Source organism: Pinus tabuliformis, chromosome 8 (genome assembly GCF_031772625.1).
Source record: "Pinus tabuliformis cultivar Carrire ecotype Pingquan chromosome 8, CPIR1, whole genome shotgun sequence".
Classification (NCBI taxonomy): Eukaryota; Viridiplantae; Streptophyta; class Pinopsida; order Pinales; family Pinaceae; genus Pinus; species Pinus tabuliformis.
The window spans coordinates 1,042,724,204-1,042,741,812 of NC_142294.1; the positions used below are offsets into that span (position 1 = coordinate 1,042,724,204).

General features: G+C 41.1%; 1 protein-coding gene across 3 annotated transcripts in view; it reads right to left on the reverse strand.

Moving 5' to 3' along the window:
- Nucleotides 1–17,609, reverse strand: part of LOC149238917 (2-dehydro-3-deoxyphosphooctonate aldolase 1-like) — a 459,022-nt gene that overhangs the window by 237,231 nt on the left and 204,182 nt on the right. The gene's annotated exons all lie outside the window — the stretch shown is intronic.

The following is a 17,609-nucleotide window of genomic DNA, read 5'->3' on the forward strand; positions in this document are numbered from 1 at the left end:
CTTTCCTGTTTGTTTTAAAGGAATTGTACAATAAGGTTGCTGTGTTGGCTGTTCAGGCTTTTGGAACTACACAAGATTCTACCATAGCAGACCAATCAATACCTGTTGTTAAAAACCCACAAAGAATTTCAATTTAAAAGATAGTATGAGAAGAAAAGGGCATGAAAATGGACCAAACATAAATGGGTCATATAATTGGCTAGAAGACAGATGCACCAGCAGTAGGGTTTAAACAGAATGAGATGAAAATGGATGAGTATCAACATATTCCAGTTTTAGGTAAGAAAAAAAAAAGTGCACAGACATGGTCGAAATTCCCAGTCTGTAGCAGCCAACAACCACAGCTCAGAAAAGCAATGAAATAGAATTGTTACCCACCCAAGTGGGTAACCCGTAGGAGAAAAATGTTCTCCCGTGTGTTCAGCTTGCCAACCAGCAGTCCTATGATGATCTATACATAGTTAGCCTCAAAATCCTTCCATCCATGCTCCGGTCAATGCTTTCTAACATCTAGCATACTCATCAAATGGAGGTGGGTCATTTATTATAAGGTACATTAAGCATTTTTGTAATTAAGTGTTTTCATTAAATGTTTAAGGGCATTCTAGTATGGATCACAGCGTGAATTGAATGATAAACCGCTTTTGTTTCCATGCTTCACCTTGGTGGTTACCTGTAATGTTCCCAAGTAGGGATCTAAGTGATATTTCAAACAAATAAACAATGCAGCAGCATAAAATTAAAAACATGCATTGAACATCCACGAAACACTGAAAATCTGGAACTGCTGAGCCATGTATTATAAAATCTGAGAGCAATGGGTACAATATAAATGTAGTGGTGCACCTGGGCTTGTCTCAAGGACAAGCTGGACTAAACCTAGGTGATGGAATAGCTGAGATGATGGTCGTTCAGCTGCTGCACCACTTGTATTGCGTTGTCCCAGCAAAACTGCTGATCTGCTAACTTCGACCTGCTAGAAGGTGCCCAAAAACCACCCAGAAAATTATATCCTTTTAACCCCGGACTCTTTGGTCAAAACCCAAAAAAAACCCAGAACGACATTTCTATGGTTTTGACTTTGGATTTGTGGCCTCCTTTGAGCCTCTCCCTAGCTGCTACAGCCAAATTCGACCTGCAGGAAACAGCATGCAAAGCCCTCTGAAAATACCCCAAGGACACTGGATTCACCTGTACTGACTAACTCCTTGCTCCCCGGATGACCCTTGGTCCGGATGTCTGCTCTCCCAGCACCACAAGTTTGTTTTTACAGTGGCCTCTGTGCAAAACCTCTGTCCATAATCTCGACTAACTGCTGCGCTGGTCTAGCTGGCTGCTACTCCAGCAAAGTTGCCTTTTTACGCTACCTCCTCAACTCCCGGCTCTCCCAACAAGCTATGAAGCCCCTTATCAGGTCTATTCCTGGCGCTCCCAACACGCCGTGAGCCCCCTTGTTGATTTCTAACCCCTCCTGTGTGTTCTCTGGCTGCCCAGGAATACGCAATTCATCCTTGCACTGATGACTGAAGTCTGTGACTGTACCGGACCCCCTGGAAACTCCTGTGTAATAGCCTCCCTAGGGAGGGCATGGGTGGTCCCTCAAAGAAGAGGTTGAATCTTCCCTGCGGAAGACTCGTGGCTAAACAGCCGGTAGACTCGCTAAACAATAGAGCATACAAAATGAGTTTGTTTGTCCAATAATCAGAATGAATCCAAAATGAGAGTTGATCTCTCTTTATAACTCCTTGGGCCCCCTTAGCCTCATGTGGGCCCCTCCATCCACTAGCTCGAATTCCCTCCAACGTATTCCTTGGCCAATTTCAAATTATGCATGTGGTGGCCCCCACATTCCACTTGCTGCCAAAAATAATTTGAACTGCCTATAGTTCCTAAGTTTCTGCGTGTGGGGTCCTTCTCCTAAACCAAAATTGCTGCCAAAATTGTGTTGCTGCATATCGTGACTAATTCATTTGAGAAGGGACATGACATTACCCCTTGCCTCTAGTCCAGTGTGACCTTCCTAGAGGCCTTCTTTTCCAATGTCCAAGAGGGGCACAAATAGGAGACATTGATTGATTTTTGTCCATGGTAATCCATACTTAACACATTTCATCTATCCCTTATATCCATGTCCTATATTTGGGTTGGTTGCTATCTGTCACCAGTATAGGTTTCTTGTTTTCCTCATTCTTGAGTAGGGACCCAAAAACTTTGCGCTACGAGGTTGATATGGCAGGAAGAAAAGAAAGAGCATAATCCATGATGATAAAATGCAAAAAATTGGCTGGGATATTGTAATTTCTGTTGAAGAAAATGTAACTAGGTTCGGTCTTCATAAATGTAATTTTGATCTTTGTATTTATAAAAGAAAAGAAATATTATTTTGGTTATTTATATCAATGAGTTTCTTGCTCATTGCATAGGTCTGTCACATGTCAAAGTGCTATAGGGAAATCAAAGAGTCAAAAGAAATGTTGAAGACCCTTAAGGGCATGTTACACCATGTATATATATGTACTAGAGTCCAAGAAAAGTCACAAGTCTCCTCCATGCAACGACATCACTAAAAGAAGCAATTTGAAGTATAAATGACAAGTCAGCGTCATGTCTACAAGTTGGCCTCAAGTCGGCCTAAAGAAGGGATAGACCTCTATATATAAGAGGTTGTCCACTCCTCTAATGACAACGAAGATCACCTCTGAAATCAGCAAGAAGAAGGGACAAGTTAAGAGTGAGAAAGGGACGAAGAAAAGAGCCTCTAGTGCAGCGGAGGAAGAAAAAGTACTGAGCCTTAGAGTACTGTTCTAAGGTCAATTACAGTCACACGTGCGAAGAAAAAGAGGGTCTCTCTACTATCATAGCAGTCTTCCACCACAGTCATACATATCTCATTGTTTGGGCTAGAAAAGTAGGCCTATAAGGCCTCTCACTCAAGCAAAGTGTGAAAATTTCTAAATCTACACATCAGAAATCCTACTGCAATCACGAGTTTATCATCTCCTACTTGTTATTACATTCAACAAGTTATTTAATTTATAATTAGTGATGAAAAACACTACTGTAGACTACACTGTCATACAGATCATAAACAGAAGCAAATATGAGACAAACACACAAGGGACAACATTATTTTTGGACAACACGTCCCCGGGAAAAACCCAATGCGGGAAAACCGTTGCAGCATATAGAGTGTTTGTATTATTAAGCAAGCAAAATCTGAGTACAATAGGTTGCCTCTCACACCAGCTAACCTTTCAGAGAAATTTCAGCAGCAAAAATTACATACAAGGGTTTACCTCGTTCTCCAAGTCACAACTAAGCCACTAAGTTGCCTGACTCGGGCAAGCACTGTGAAAATCCCAGCGCAATCTCTGCTTGGGCCAACGTCTTTCCTTTGGGAGACTGCGCCACTCCTTCTGATGGATCAATTTGCTAGAGGAAGACTTTTGTTGAGCCCTTCCTGCTCAGAACCTAGCTTCTCCAACAAAATATTTGTTGATGTGGGGTAGCATCGGATGTGCTCTAGCCATGAAAATCGATGGAGAGGCTAAAGCACATGAGATCTCCAAGACCTAGAATGGTCTGGGCAGATTCTACCCAGTTTAGGAGATATTAAAATAATTAATATTCTTAATGGAGTTCCTAAGTCTAAACTTAGGAAAAATAAAATATTAATGGGTATTAATATAAAATTGGGTTAGAAGGTTTTAAAAAACATGGATTAAGCCAAATCTAATATTAGTTGTTGATTAGAAATGTAATCTTGGTCGTTGAAGGACCAACAAGAAAAGTATAAGAGGAGGCTTGAGGGTCAGTTGGAGAATACACCAGAGTGATCAGTCATTGGATTTTCTAGAGCAGGGATTTGCTAAGAAAAGTCGAATCAGTGATAAGTTTGCAGCGAGGGGCAGTGAGTACTGGATAGACAGGCAGAAATAGTGTCGAGAGACCAGCACAAAGGCAAAGAGGCAGACGCAGAAGCTAGAGCAAATCACACAGAGGCTAGCTAAGACAACGCAGAGGCCAGAGGGCCTGCGTCATCCACGCAAAGGGCAGCAGGAGTGACACAGAAGGCCGTAGAGGCTACGTAGTACCTCAGAGAGCTAATGCAGAGGGTTTTGAGGCTGACGCAGAGGACAGGAGGGTTGACGCAGTGCTTCAGTTGTGTTGGAGAGGGTTTCGTGGGGCAAATTTTCTGAATATTGGCTTTCGAATAAAGAGGTATTACTGTTGGTTATTTTTCTCTGTCGAGTGAGCCATTTTGGCACCTAGTTGTACTCAAGGATATACTGCATAATAAATAACCCTCAGAATTGCTGCACCAATTTTCCAAAGTTGGGTTTTTCCGGGGACGAGTTGTCCAAAAATAACGGTGTCACTTGTGTGTTTGCTATTTCTTTCAGCTGTCGATCCATAGATGGTTGAGACTATATTGTGTTTATCTCAATATTTATATGTTTAAATAACTTGTTCGTAATTAACAAGTAGGAGAAATAAACCAGAGAATACAGATAAAATTTCTAATGGGTAATACTTAGAAATTTCAACAATCTTGAACTTCTAACAATTATCCTGCATTGCCACTGCAAGAGAACCTCTTGGCCTGCGTCAGCTCTGCATGAGCCCCTTCCTGGGCTACGTAGGCCTCTGCGCTGCCTCTCTGATGCTACGGCTGCCTCTCTGCCTAGTACTCATTGGCTCGGAACTCCTTTCCAATCCAACTCTCTACTTCTGCCCCTCACTGCAACTCATATCACTAGTTCGATTTTCTCAACAAACCATGCCCCAGAAAAATCGAATTGATTTGATCACTCGATGTATCTCCAACTGACCCTCAAGCCTCCTCTTATACTTTTCATGTTTATGAATCAACGGTCGAGATTAAGTCTCTAATCAACGGCTAAGATTAAAACAGACTTGATCCTCGCCTCTTAGAAGCTTCTCACCCATATTTTTATTAATACCCATTAATATTTCTATTTTCTTAAGTTTAGACTTAGGAACCCATTAAAAATATTAATTGTTTTACTAACTCACAATCCGGGTGGAATTTCTCCAAACGATTTCTGGGCCTTGGAGATCTTATGTATTCTAGCCCCTCCACAAAATTTTGGAGCTAGAGCACATCCGATGCTACCCCAAAAATAACGGTGTCACTTGTGTGTTTGCTATTTCTTTCAGCTGTCGATCCATAGATGGTTGAGACTATATTGTGTTTATCTCAATATTTATATGTTTAAATAACTTGTTCGTAATTAACAAGTAGGAGAAATAAACCAGAGAATACAGATAAAATTTCCAATGGGTAATACTTAGAAATTTCAACAATCTTGAACTTCTAACAATTATCCTGCATTGCCACTGCAAGAGAACCTCTTGGCCTGCGTCAGCTCTGCATGAGCCCCTTCCTGGGCTACGTAGGCCTCTGCGCTGCCTCTCTGATGCTACGGCTGCCTCTCTGCCTAGTATTCATTGGCTCGGAACTCCTTTCCAATCCAACTCTCTACTTCTGCCCCTCACTGCAACTCATATCACTAGTTCGATTTTCTCAACAAACCATGCCCCAGAAAAATCGAATTGATTTGATCACTCGATGTATCTCCAACTGACCCTCAAGCCTCCTCTTATACTTTTCCTGTTGATGAATCAACGGTCGAGATTAAGTCTCTAATCAACGGCTAAGATTAAAACAGACTTGATCCTCGCCTCTTAGAAGCTTCTCACCCATATTTTTATTAATACCCATTAATATTTTTATTTTCTTAAGTTTAGACTTAGGAACCCATTAAAAATATTAATTATTTTAATAACTCACAATCCGGGTGGAATTTCTCCAAACGATTTCTGGGTCTTGGAGATCTTATGTATTCTAGCCCCTCCACAAAATTTTGGAGCTAGAGCACATCCGATGCTACCCCAAAATCAACACTCCCTCTTAGCGAGGAATGTGCTCTAGCAATACTTCCAATAGAAGCATGACACTAATCCACGGCATCGGTCCTGTATGTTGCTGATGCTTGGCCTGTTGCCCTACATCCACTGCATCGTTGCAATGTAACATTCCTAATTAGCCATGGCTAATTGGAACATTCGATTTTGCTCAATTTTGCCTCCTATAGTTATTTATAAATAAAAAGGTGAGGGAAAGGGGGACATAACTCACTTTTTGAATAAAGTCACTCCCTAGTAGCACAACGTTGTAACTTAAAAGGGGGGCCAAGGGGGCCAAAGGACCACATAGAGAAGGGGGCCCACGTAGACACTTGGAGGGACTGCGCAGATGGAGAAGGAGCAAGTGGCAAGAGAGAGGCTACGTTGGAGGAGGTGGGCCTTAGGGTTTTGAGAGAGGCCGACGCTATAAAGGAGAGAGGAGCCTCCTCATTTGGGCATCAGATTATGTTGCATTTGAGCTAATCACTTCGACTTAGAGCACGCTGGCTGTTTAGCCTGTCTGCAGCACTATTTAGTGCATCAAGTGTCTCCGTTCGGAGATCTCACCCTTAGCCCCGAGGGACTTCGAGTGCCTGCTCGAGCAAGGTAGTTTCATCAGTATTTTGCTGGAGGAGCGATCTCTGGAGTTGAGGAGCAGCTGGGCATTTTGATGACTGCGCAGTCTTGAAAGGGGAGGATGCAGTCACTTTTGGTAGGAGCTCTAGATTGGGTTTATGTGGAGGATTTCAGCTTGGAGATTAAGTAAGGGATCAGCCCTTGCATATTGGAGGATTTTGGCATTCTTGAGTACAATTTTGGAAAATTCTCTTCAGAGGTAGCGCAGAGCCTTGAGGGATAGCGTAGATCCTCAAGGGGATGATTTTCGGGGGTCAGCTATTTTAGAAAAGCTTTCTGGGCTTTTCTGGGTTTATTGAGCAGAGGTTGATTCCAGAGTTTCAGCATTTTTTGAGGAGGGGAACAGCCCCAAATCCTCACCTGATTCTAGCAGTAGCAACAGCACAGCAGTTCTCCGGCAGCTTGGACGCAGTTCAGAGAGAGGCCATTTCCTTACTATTCTGGGTGTATTTTTTCACTTGCCTTGTGCAAGTCGAGGTGCTATCTTTCTGATCACCTCTTGTACTCTTTCCATTACTCAGTATAATAAAATGGCTTAGCATTTCTCTCTGCATTTCTCAAGTATCTACTTATATTCCATGTATACATTATTGTATGTGCAACTACCGTTATTGTTTTTATCTCTTTGAGCTTCCCGGCTACCATACCACTTGTGTGTTTTTCTCCTATACTCTTAGACAAAGTCTGGAAAGGGCCAGGTAGCCTCCAGATCTCGTCCTCTTTTTAGAGGCGATATATCTGGTAAACGCCCTCCCAGTCCATCTCTGGTTGGAGTTTGCTTGTGTTTGAGCGATATCCCTAATAAGGGATATTACATGCAACCTGTATTGTTGCCCATGACACTGCCACTACCACTGCTGCATCTGTATTGCAACTCCCTCTCAATATGTTGCATCATGCTGCCCATAGCACTGTCACTGCTAATTGTTGCACTGCAACTCAGTTGCTGAGAAGTAAGCAACTGAAAACTCACCCAAAACTAACATGCTAGTCAGTTTGGATACCTCATGATGTTGAAGCTACCTCAGCTGCTAGTCTGTGTTGACCATCTGATGCTATTGCACTGCTGCAACTTGCTTTGTGCCTCCCGCACTGCTGCAACCTCCACTATTGCTTCAGACTCTGGCACTCTAGCTCTGCCACTGTTGCTCCATCATCCCTCGCACCAACCGACATCCATCATTCTGCTACTATCATTAAGGGCTCCCATAGTTGTATGTGATCCAAGAGTTTGGGCACCTCAAGGATCCTACCCCTATGTAGTCCTCCTGACTTAAGCTCTATGCCACCCCACCTCTTCTCCAGAGGTGCATGAGCACTCATGCCATAATCCTCGTCATCATCCTCCTTGTCAACTTTCGCTAGAACAGCCTTCGAGTCAGACTTCTCTTCCTTGCCCTTCTTCCGAGGACACTGTGTGGCAAAGTGTCCCACTTCCCCACACCTAAAACATCTAACTTTGGTTATATCCTTTTTCTTCCTTTTCTATTGCCCTTGTTGTCCCGATGATGCGAGAGTTGCATCCTCCTCCTCCTCCTTCTTGACCCGACCTCCTCTGTCGCTACTCCCTGCCTTGGTCAGCCACCTGATCTCTTCCTGTCGAAGAGCTGCCTACATCTCCTCCCAGCATGGGAGAGAAGCTCTACCCAAGATACTCTGGACAAATGTCTCCTAGTCTTCAGTGACTACATTTAGAGTAGTCCTAACCATGAACCCAGGATCTAACGTAGATCCCATGGGTGTCAGCTGGTCTCGAATACCTTGCAACTTGAGGAGGAAGGGATCGATCTCTTCTTCTTTCTTGCATCTAGTACTGCCGCAATTGATTCTCCAATAGCATCTTCCATTTAACGGAAGTACCCTAGTACAAGGTGGTCAGCGTCTCCCACATCACCCTTGTTGTTTCCTTCTCAGCAATGTGTGGGACCACATGATCTTTGACCCCATCTAGAATCATGCATTTAGCCTTTGCCTGGGCCTCCTCGTACTTCTTCAGCGGATCAGCGTCGACCGGAACAACTACCTTCAAGGCATAGTCCTTGATGCGATTCTTGTCTAGGATTGCCAGTATCTTGGCCTTCCAGATGACAAAATTGGATGCTCCATCCCATTTGTCTTGATCCCTTACCCTATTGACAGCCATCTCTGCTCAACCAAATGTAGGACGGGTTCTCTTCTCCCTCCTGTTGCTACTCCAGCAAGACTCAGATATGGATTTCTTTGACGCTAGAAATCCTCTAAGGAACAAGCTCCTCTAGACTCCCTCTAAGTCTTGATTTCCTTCACAAAAATCCTCCCGCCAAGTGTCGAATCATTCCTCTCCAATTCTCTTTTGTTGTCGTTCAGCAACCCAGATCTAGATTTCTTTGGCTAGAAATCTGTCAAGGCAGTGACTCCCTCTACCTCGTCTTTGTCTCCACAAACACTGTTTTGCACCAACAGCAACAGCGTCCCACCAACACCTCAAATTCGATCTGCAATGCTCCCTCTACCCCAGCAACTGAAGAATCTAAGCTCCTCAGGCTCTGTGCAGTCACTGCATGAGATAAATCAGCTCCTCCTGCCCACTGTGTCACTCCTTCCAGGCTCAGAAAGTTGACGCGGACACTGTGTGAGCCTCTGCATCACCTCTTCTGCACTGCGTCACTCTCCCTTCTACGTCTTTGGCTCTGGAACAACACTGTCACTCGGGACAACCGCCTCTCTACAACAGATTTGTTGAATCACCCGGATGATGGCTTCAGTGTCCAATGATCTGCAATGCTTCGATACCATGTGAAAGTTTCTGAATCTACACATCATAAATCCTACTGCAATCATTGGTTTATCATCTCTTACTTGTTATTACATTCAACAAGTTATTTAATTTATAAACAATGATGAAAAACACTACTGCAGACTACATTGTCATACAGATCATAAACTGAAACAAATATGTGACAAACACACAAGGGCAATCTCTGCTTGGGCTAGCGTCTTGCCTCTGGGAGACTGCGTCACTCCTTCTGATGGATCGATCTGCTGGAGGAAGACTTATGTTCAGCCCTTCCAGCGCAGAACCTAGCTTCTCTAGAAAAATCTCGAACTTCAGACGATTATCTTACACTACCACTACAATAGACCCTCTTGGCCTACGTTAGCTCTGCGTGAGCCCCTTCTTGGGCTGCGTAGGCCTCTATGCTGCCTCTCTGATGCTACTGCTGCCTCTCTGCCTACTACTCGTTGGCTCGGAACTCCTTTCCAATCCAACTCTCTACTTCTGCCCCTCACAACAACTTAGAGCACTAGTTCAATTTTCTTAGCAAACCACGCCCCAGAAAAATCGAACTGATTTGATCACTCGGTGTATCTCCAACTAACCCTTAAGCCTCCTCTTATACTTTTCCTGTTGATGAATCAACGGCCGAGATTAAGTCTCTAATCAACGGCTAAGATTAAAATAGACTTGATCCTCACCTCTTAGAAGATTCTCACCCATATTTTTATTAATACCCATTAATATTTTTATTTTCCTAAGTTTAGACTTAGGAACCCATTAAAAATATTAATTGTTTTAATAACTCACAATCTGGGTGGTATTTCTCCAAACAATTGCTGGGTCTTGGAGATCTTATGTATTCTAGCCCCTCCACAAAATTTTGGAGCTAGAGCACATCCGATGCTACCCCAAAATCAACACGAAGAAGAAGCTCACTCAAGCAAAGAATGAAAGAGGACTTTCACATAAGGTACTAGAAGGAATCCCCTCACACGTGCGAAGAAATAGGGCCACACTGTTGTCATATCAGACTTGCAACTATATCTCAAGAAAGAGCTCGATTGAAGAAGGGATAAAGTACTCTTCACATGTGAAGGAATCTACTAAGGATCAAAAAGGAGTATCTCTTATAGAAGAAACATAACAAAGATTACTATCAGTTGCCAAAAGAAGGACGAAGTACCAAAGGAAGGAGGACGAAGTGCTGGAAGAAGAAGAATAAATACTTGACTTGTGCTTGGAAGATATTCTTGTCAAGGGTCTAGGGTTAGGCATTTATCAATAGAAGCTTCAATAAGAGAAATTTGAAAAAGGGTTTTCCTATCTAAGAGAGAGAGGTTTTGCCTTGGCAAAGAGCCAACATCTTGTGTTCTTGTCTTTTGTATTTTGATAGCAGTTTGATGAAGTAAAAGAACATACACTAATAATAAGAAGAAGATCAAGCTAACAAGAAAAGTAAAAGTGCTTCACAAATTGTTATCATTGCTAGAAGAATCCTATCATAACTAATTGCCCTAGATTCTTCAACATGGTATCAGAGCTAAGGTGACACATCAAGGAAGGGCATCTCAAGAACACATACAAGGTTGAAGCATCAAGCTAAGAGTTTCAAATACATCAAGGACAAGGAGGTCTACCATCTACTATCCATCAAGGAAGACTACAAAGCAAGAAGAGAAGCCTTTCATATAAAGGCACCTACAAGAAGATCCATTCAAAGGAGAACCTACATCAAGTTACATCATCTTCAAAAGAAAAGCACTCCAAGTCAAGCCTCACACTCCAAGAAGTCTTCATCATCAAGCAATCTCTTTGAAGAAGGAAATTTGAAGATCATCAAGATCCAAGAAGGCAAATCATCAAATATTCAAGAAGGAAGCAAGACTTCTACATCACCAACACTATCAAGTAAGTATTTGTATGTCCCCTTCTGAACATATCTCAATGTCTTTTTGCAAGGAAAGCAACAAATTGGTTGGGACTGCTAATTTCCTTGCATGGAAAAAGAGGACTAATTTATTTCTCAAGGAGAATGAACTTCTAGACCACATCAAACAGGATGTCACTATCCCTACTAAAGAACAAACTCAAGCCTTAGCAAAGTACAATAAAGATGAAACAAGAGCTCAAAGGATTCTAATAAAATCCATCAAGGACTTGCTCATTCCTTATGTTTCCAAGCTTGAAACATCAAAAGAAATCTATGATAAATTGATAGAGCTATTCTCGATTAGCACAGCTGGAGAAGTGATATCACTACACAATGAATTGTACAAGATGAAGATATCCAAGGAAGGAATAGCTCCCTACTTCATGAGAATCTCTCAGATGAGAGATCAACTTCAAGAATTAGGAGAAGTCATGTCTGACATAGAAATGACAATTGTAGTACTCAATGCTCTACCTGAGGATTGGGGCAACTTCACATCAAGTATATATGCCAAGAAGGAAGCTACCCCACTAAGTGAACTTTGGTCTCTATGCAAAATTGAGGAGACTAGACTCAAAGCCAAAGATGATGTGGGATCAAAAGAGAAAGCATTCGCTGCTATGGCCAAGAGAAAGGGAAAATTTGGCAAATATGATCCACAAAAGACAAGCAACAAAGATATGTCCAAAATCCAATGCTTTGGTTGTCAAGAATATGGACACTACAAAAGGGATTGTCCCAAGTTTAATAAGGACAACAACAAGAGGAAAAGAGAAGAAGATCACATTGCCCAAGAAGTGAAAGAAGACGATAAGAAGTAGGAGGACCCTCCAGATCTCTAATATGATTGAAATCAACTTCTTCACATAAGTCTTCTTTAAAAGTTTTGGGTATCATAGGAACATGTAGCAATAGGATAGAATGCATGGTTTATGAAAATTGCATCTTTAGGAATATATGATCATTATGTAGAAATAGCTTAGATAAAGATATTCATGTAGGAAGGATGAAGCCATTAAATGACCTCATCAAGGCATAAAGGAATGATCATGATCTAGAAGAATCATCTTGGAAGGCCACTATCATCAGTAGAAAGGAGCATTTGCAGGATGAGGACTACTAGGATCCTCCGATAGAATCTTCAATAGAAGGTTCATGACTTTCAGGAAAAGCAGATGTCTCAATAGGAATTCCACTTATGGGGATTCAAGAAAGGATGATATGCAAGCAAGGAAAGATGTAGCTAAGCTAAGGGGATTGAGGTAATCTCAATCTAGGAAGTTGTCAAAGGAAGCTGAGATGATCAAGGAAAGAACTAAGATGAGGTATGTATGCATCTATGTTTTTAGTTTAAAAGTCATGTCATCATATGTGTTAATGAGCATGGGGAATGGCTCTAAAAGCATGGTCAAGAATAGGGAAGATCTCTTTCATTAAGAATATGCTCGAAGACATGATTCACACATTGATAAAGGTCAACATGAGAAATGTCCTCATAAGAAGTATGAGGTAGTTGACGAAGCAACCTATAAAGAAGCATATGGGAAAAAGAGATCGGGGATAAAAAGGACACCATGGACACTAGGAATCAACATCCGACAAATTTGTTGAAGGTATCTCTCAGAAGAAGGCACGAGAAATCTGACTAAGGAAGAAAAAGATCAAAGGACCCTTGACACCTAGAAAGGCCTTGGAGATGTGAAAAATGTATAATGTTGATGATTCAAGCCAATAAGATGTCATCATGAAAAGCCATCTCGTAAGGTACTATTTGACTTAATGTTATTTTTGAATTCTTGAATAATATCTAGATGGAGTCATGCAGGGCTACTGGAACAAGAGTTGTAAGTGCAAGTACAACTATCATTCATGTGGTGGATGGAAATTCCTGAAAGAAGCATGAAGAAAAAGAAGTAGCCATATGAAAAAGGTTCCAGATATGTATCAAGAAGGCCACTTTCCACGAAGGAAGGAATGACATGACAAACTAAGAAGGAAAGTGATCGATAGTTGATGCCCTACAAACAAGAAGCACAATAAAACTTCATGGCATCAAGGAAAGAAGGATATCCAGTCGCTGAAGGACCCACAAATAAGAAGTTGTTGATCTGTAGAAGGGTCCCTAGCTAAGAGGGAGCTCTGACAAGTTCCTCATTAAAAGGGAGCTTGGGCAAGTTGCTATCAACGAGAGCTTGGGTACATTTTGTCAAGGAATGGGCATATCTTCCCCAATTGAGAGGGAGAGATAGACACAACATTCTTGTCTTCACTTTGGAAGAAAGAATGGCGGATTGGGTAATCATATGGCATTTGATGCTCTTGAGGATGTGTAAGGCATCCAAGACAAGAGTGAGCAAGAGGACCAATATTCTTTGAGGGTTGGGAACCCAAAATAAGAATAGTCTTAGAAGGTCATACTCATTGACCACTTGGGTGGGTATGTACCTTGAGAGACAATGATGAAGGTGTCTATAGTCATTGGTCTCGCCAACATTGCACTTTGATCTAATGAGAGATAGAGTTCTCAGTCAAGGCCTTGCTATGTAAACAATGTTGGTTACTATGATGCTATAACAGATGGATTACCAATCCGGTTTCTCTTATGTGAATTCCTCAAATTGAAAATGGCCAAACACCTTGTAATGATTTATGAATACCTCCCTAGTTAAGAGGGAGTGTTGAAGAAAATGTAACTAGGTTCGGTCTTCATAAATGTAATTTTGATCTTTGTATTTATAAAAGAAAAGAAATATTATTTTGGTTATTTATATCAATGAGTTTCTTGCTCATTGTATAGGTCTAGCACATGTCAAAGTGCTATAGGGAAGTCAAAGAGTCAAAAGAAATGTTGAAGACCCTTAAGGGCATGTTACACCATGTATATATATGTATTAGAGTCCAAGAAATACCTCCAAGCAAAGTCACAAGTCTCCTCCATGCAACGACATCACTAAAAGAAGCAATCTGAAGTATAAATGACAAGTCGACCTCATGTCTACAAGTCAACCTCAAGTCGGCCTAAAGAAGAGACAGACCTCTATATATAAGAGGTTGTCCACTCCTCCAATGACAACAAAGATCACCTCTGAAATCAGTAAGAAGTACGGACAAGTTAAGAGTGAGAAAGGGACGAAGAAAGGAGCCTCTAGCGTAGCGAAGGAGGAAATAAAAGTACCAAGCCTTAGAGGATTATTCTAAGGAAAATTGCAGTCACATGTGCAAAGAAAAAGAGGGTCTCTCTGCTGTCATAGTAGCCCTCCAGCACAGTCATACATATCTCGTTGTTTGGGCTAGAAAAGTAGGCCTATAAGGCCTCTCAGACAAGCGAAGAAAGAAAGAAGAATTTCACGTAAGGTTCTAGAAGGAATCCCCTCACATGTGCGAAGAAACAGGGCCACATTGTTGTCATATTACACCTGCAACTATATCTCAAGAAAGAGCTCAGTTGAAGAAGGCATAAAGTACACTTCATATGTGAAGGACTCTACTAAGGATCAAAGAGGAATATCTCTTATAGAAGAAGCATAACAAGGACTACTACTAGTTTCCAAAAGAAGGAAGAAGCGCCGGAGGAAGGAGGACGAAGTGCCGGAAGAAGAAGAATAAAGACTTGACTTGTGTTTGGAGGATATTCTTGTCAAGGATCTAGGGTTTGGCATTTATCATTAGAAGCTTCAATAAGAGAAATTTGAGAAAGGTTTTTCCTCTCTAAGAGAGAGAGGTTTTGCCCTACCAGAGAGCCAACATCTTGTGTTCTTGTCTTTTGTATTTTGATAGCAATTTGATGAAGTAAAAGCACATACACTAATAATAAGAAGAAGATCAAGCTAACAAGAAAAGTAAAAGTGCTTCACAAATTGTTATCATTGCTAGAAGAATCCTATGATAACTAATTGCCCTAGATTCTTCACAATGTCCTCTTCAAATTAACTGCCCAAGGGAGGACATAGTAGCCTATTTAACCTCGTAGGCTATAGTCATTTAAAAAAGGGAAAATCATTATTTAATGTTACTTAGATAACATTGGATAAAAATAGTTAAATTTGGGCAAAAGGAGGGAAACTTGCAATAAAAATTAATTTTGGGACAAATGAAGGGAAACTTTCTAGTCACTCAAAATTGAAATTAGGAGGGAAAAGCCCCAAAGAGAATCTATAAAAGGCAGTGTTGTGAAACTCGTGATTTTATCGTTTTATCGCGATTTTTTCAATAAAACGAAAATATCGCGATTTTTATTCGAATTTATCGAGGGTATTTTTTTTTGGCGCGATTTTTATGAAATTATCGCGATTTTTTCAAATTATAGCGATAAATTCCAAAAAATTGCGAAAAAAACCAAATTTATCATGGGGCTTCGCGGCAGCGAGGTTTTATAAAGATTTTTTTGGTTTTTTTATGAATTCATTTGCACAGTCGCGCGCGGAGGGCAAAGGAGAGCTGGGAGACATTGCTGGAGAGGGTTTGAAGCTAATTCAAGTGCTTAGAGGAGAAAATAAAGAGGAGGAGACCGATTTCTCCATAGAAACAGTATGGGGATCAATTTTTTCTTTTTCGTTGTTTAAAAACATTGTTTTGTATTTTTTCATTGTTTTTGGTTGGGTAACTTGGTATGGGCACCAATTTTTATTTTTTTCATCGTTTTTAAACATTGTCTTTGTATTTCTTCATTGTTTTTGGTTGCGTAACTTGGTATGACTACGGGAACCAATTTTTTTTTGTTTTCATTGTTTTTAAACATTGTTTATGTTTTTTTCATTGTTTTTGCCATTTGGTTGGGTAACTTGGGTTTGGAATGGTTGGGTAACTTGGGTTTGAACTTTGGAATGGTTGTTTTTGGTTGCATAACTTGGGTTTTCATTGTACAATGTAAAAATTAAAAATTAAAATACTAAATTGTAAATTTGTAACTCGTAATTTTGTAAATACTAAATTGTAATCCTTATTTTCCCATAGGTTCACAAATTCACCGAAACACCATTCAAGTTTGCAACTTCGAAGTTCAAAAACAAACATGCCAAGGAAATTGGATCCTTTCTGGGAATATGGTGAACCTAATGCTCTGAATGAGATACTAAACTTGACTTGCAAGTTGTGTGGCCACCCTATGTCCGGGGCGATGTACAGATTGAAGTATCACCTTGCACAAATCCCTGGAAAAGATGTGGGGCCTTGTTCAAATACAAATCCTGAACTCATCCAAAGAGCCATGAAAGCATTGGAAACTTTACACCAGAGTAGAGAGACCAAAGAAGAAATCAAAAGGCAACTAAAAAGGTCAACTGAAGCAAGTGGCACTGGTTCTACTGCAGCACCAACCAATCCAGTAGCTGCCACATCATTTTTTGTTCCTCGAACCACACTTGGTTCACAACCATCTATCAGTGCAATGCTAAAAAGAACTGAGAAAGAACAAGCTGACAAGTTGCTGGCAAAATTTCTCCTCTGGAGTGATATTCCTTTCAGCATTGTAAGGAATAATCCATTTTTCCAACCTGATGTTGATGCTATTGCAAGTGTTGGCCCAGGGTACAAAATCCCTTCTTATCATGATTTCAGAGGCCGAATTCTTCAAAATGAAAAGCGTGACTGCATCCAAAGATTGGAGGATTTTAGGGCATCATGGGCACAAACAGGATGCACTGTTATGTCAGATGGTTGCACTGACCAAAAGGGGAGAACCCTTATAAACTTCTTGGTTAGTTGTCCCAAGGGGACTATGTTTATCAAATCTGTTGACGCATCTGCACAAATCAAAAATGCAAGAACTTTATGTGATTTGCTAGATATGTTTATTTTGGAGGTGGGTGTAGAAAATGTTGTCCAAGTCATAACGGACAATGCTACAAATTATGTTGCTGCTGGCAGGATGCTTATGGGCAAGCATCCTACTTTATTTTGGACACCTTGTGTTGCACACTGTATTGATTTGATGTTGGAGGACATAGGGAAAATTCCCTTTGTCAAAGATATTGTTGATTCATCCAAAAGCATTACAAAATTTATATATAACCATACATTTGTGCTTAGCTTGATGAGAAGATTCACCAACAACAAAGAGTTGGTGCGCCCCGCCATTACACGGTTTGCCACCAGTTTCATATCTCTTCAATCCCTCTTGAATTCTATGTGGGATGTGAAGAGAATGTTTCTTTCAGAGAAGTGGCGTGCTTTGCCAATGAGCCGCAAGCGGCAAACCAGAGGGAGAGGTCGTATGCAGACTAGTTTCATACCAGGAAAACTTCTGGGCGGGAGTGCAGAAGGTGTGCGTCGTTACTAAACCTTTGGTAAAGGTTCTTCAATTGGTTGATGGTGAGAAGCCCACAATGGGCTATTTGTATGAGGCCATGGACAGGG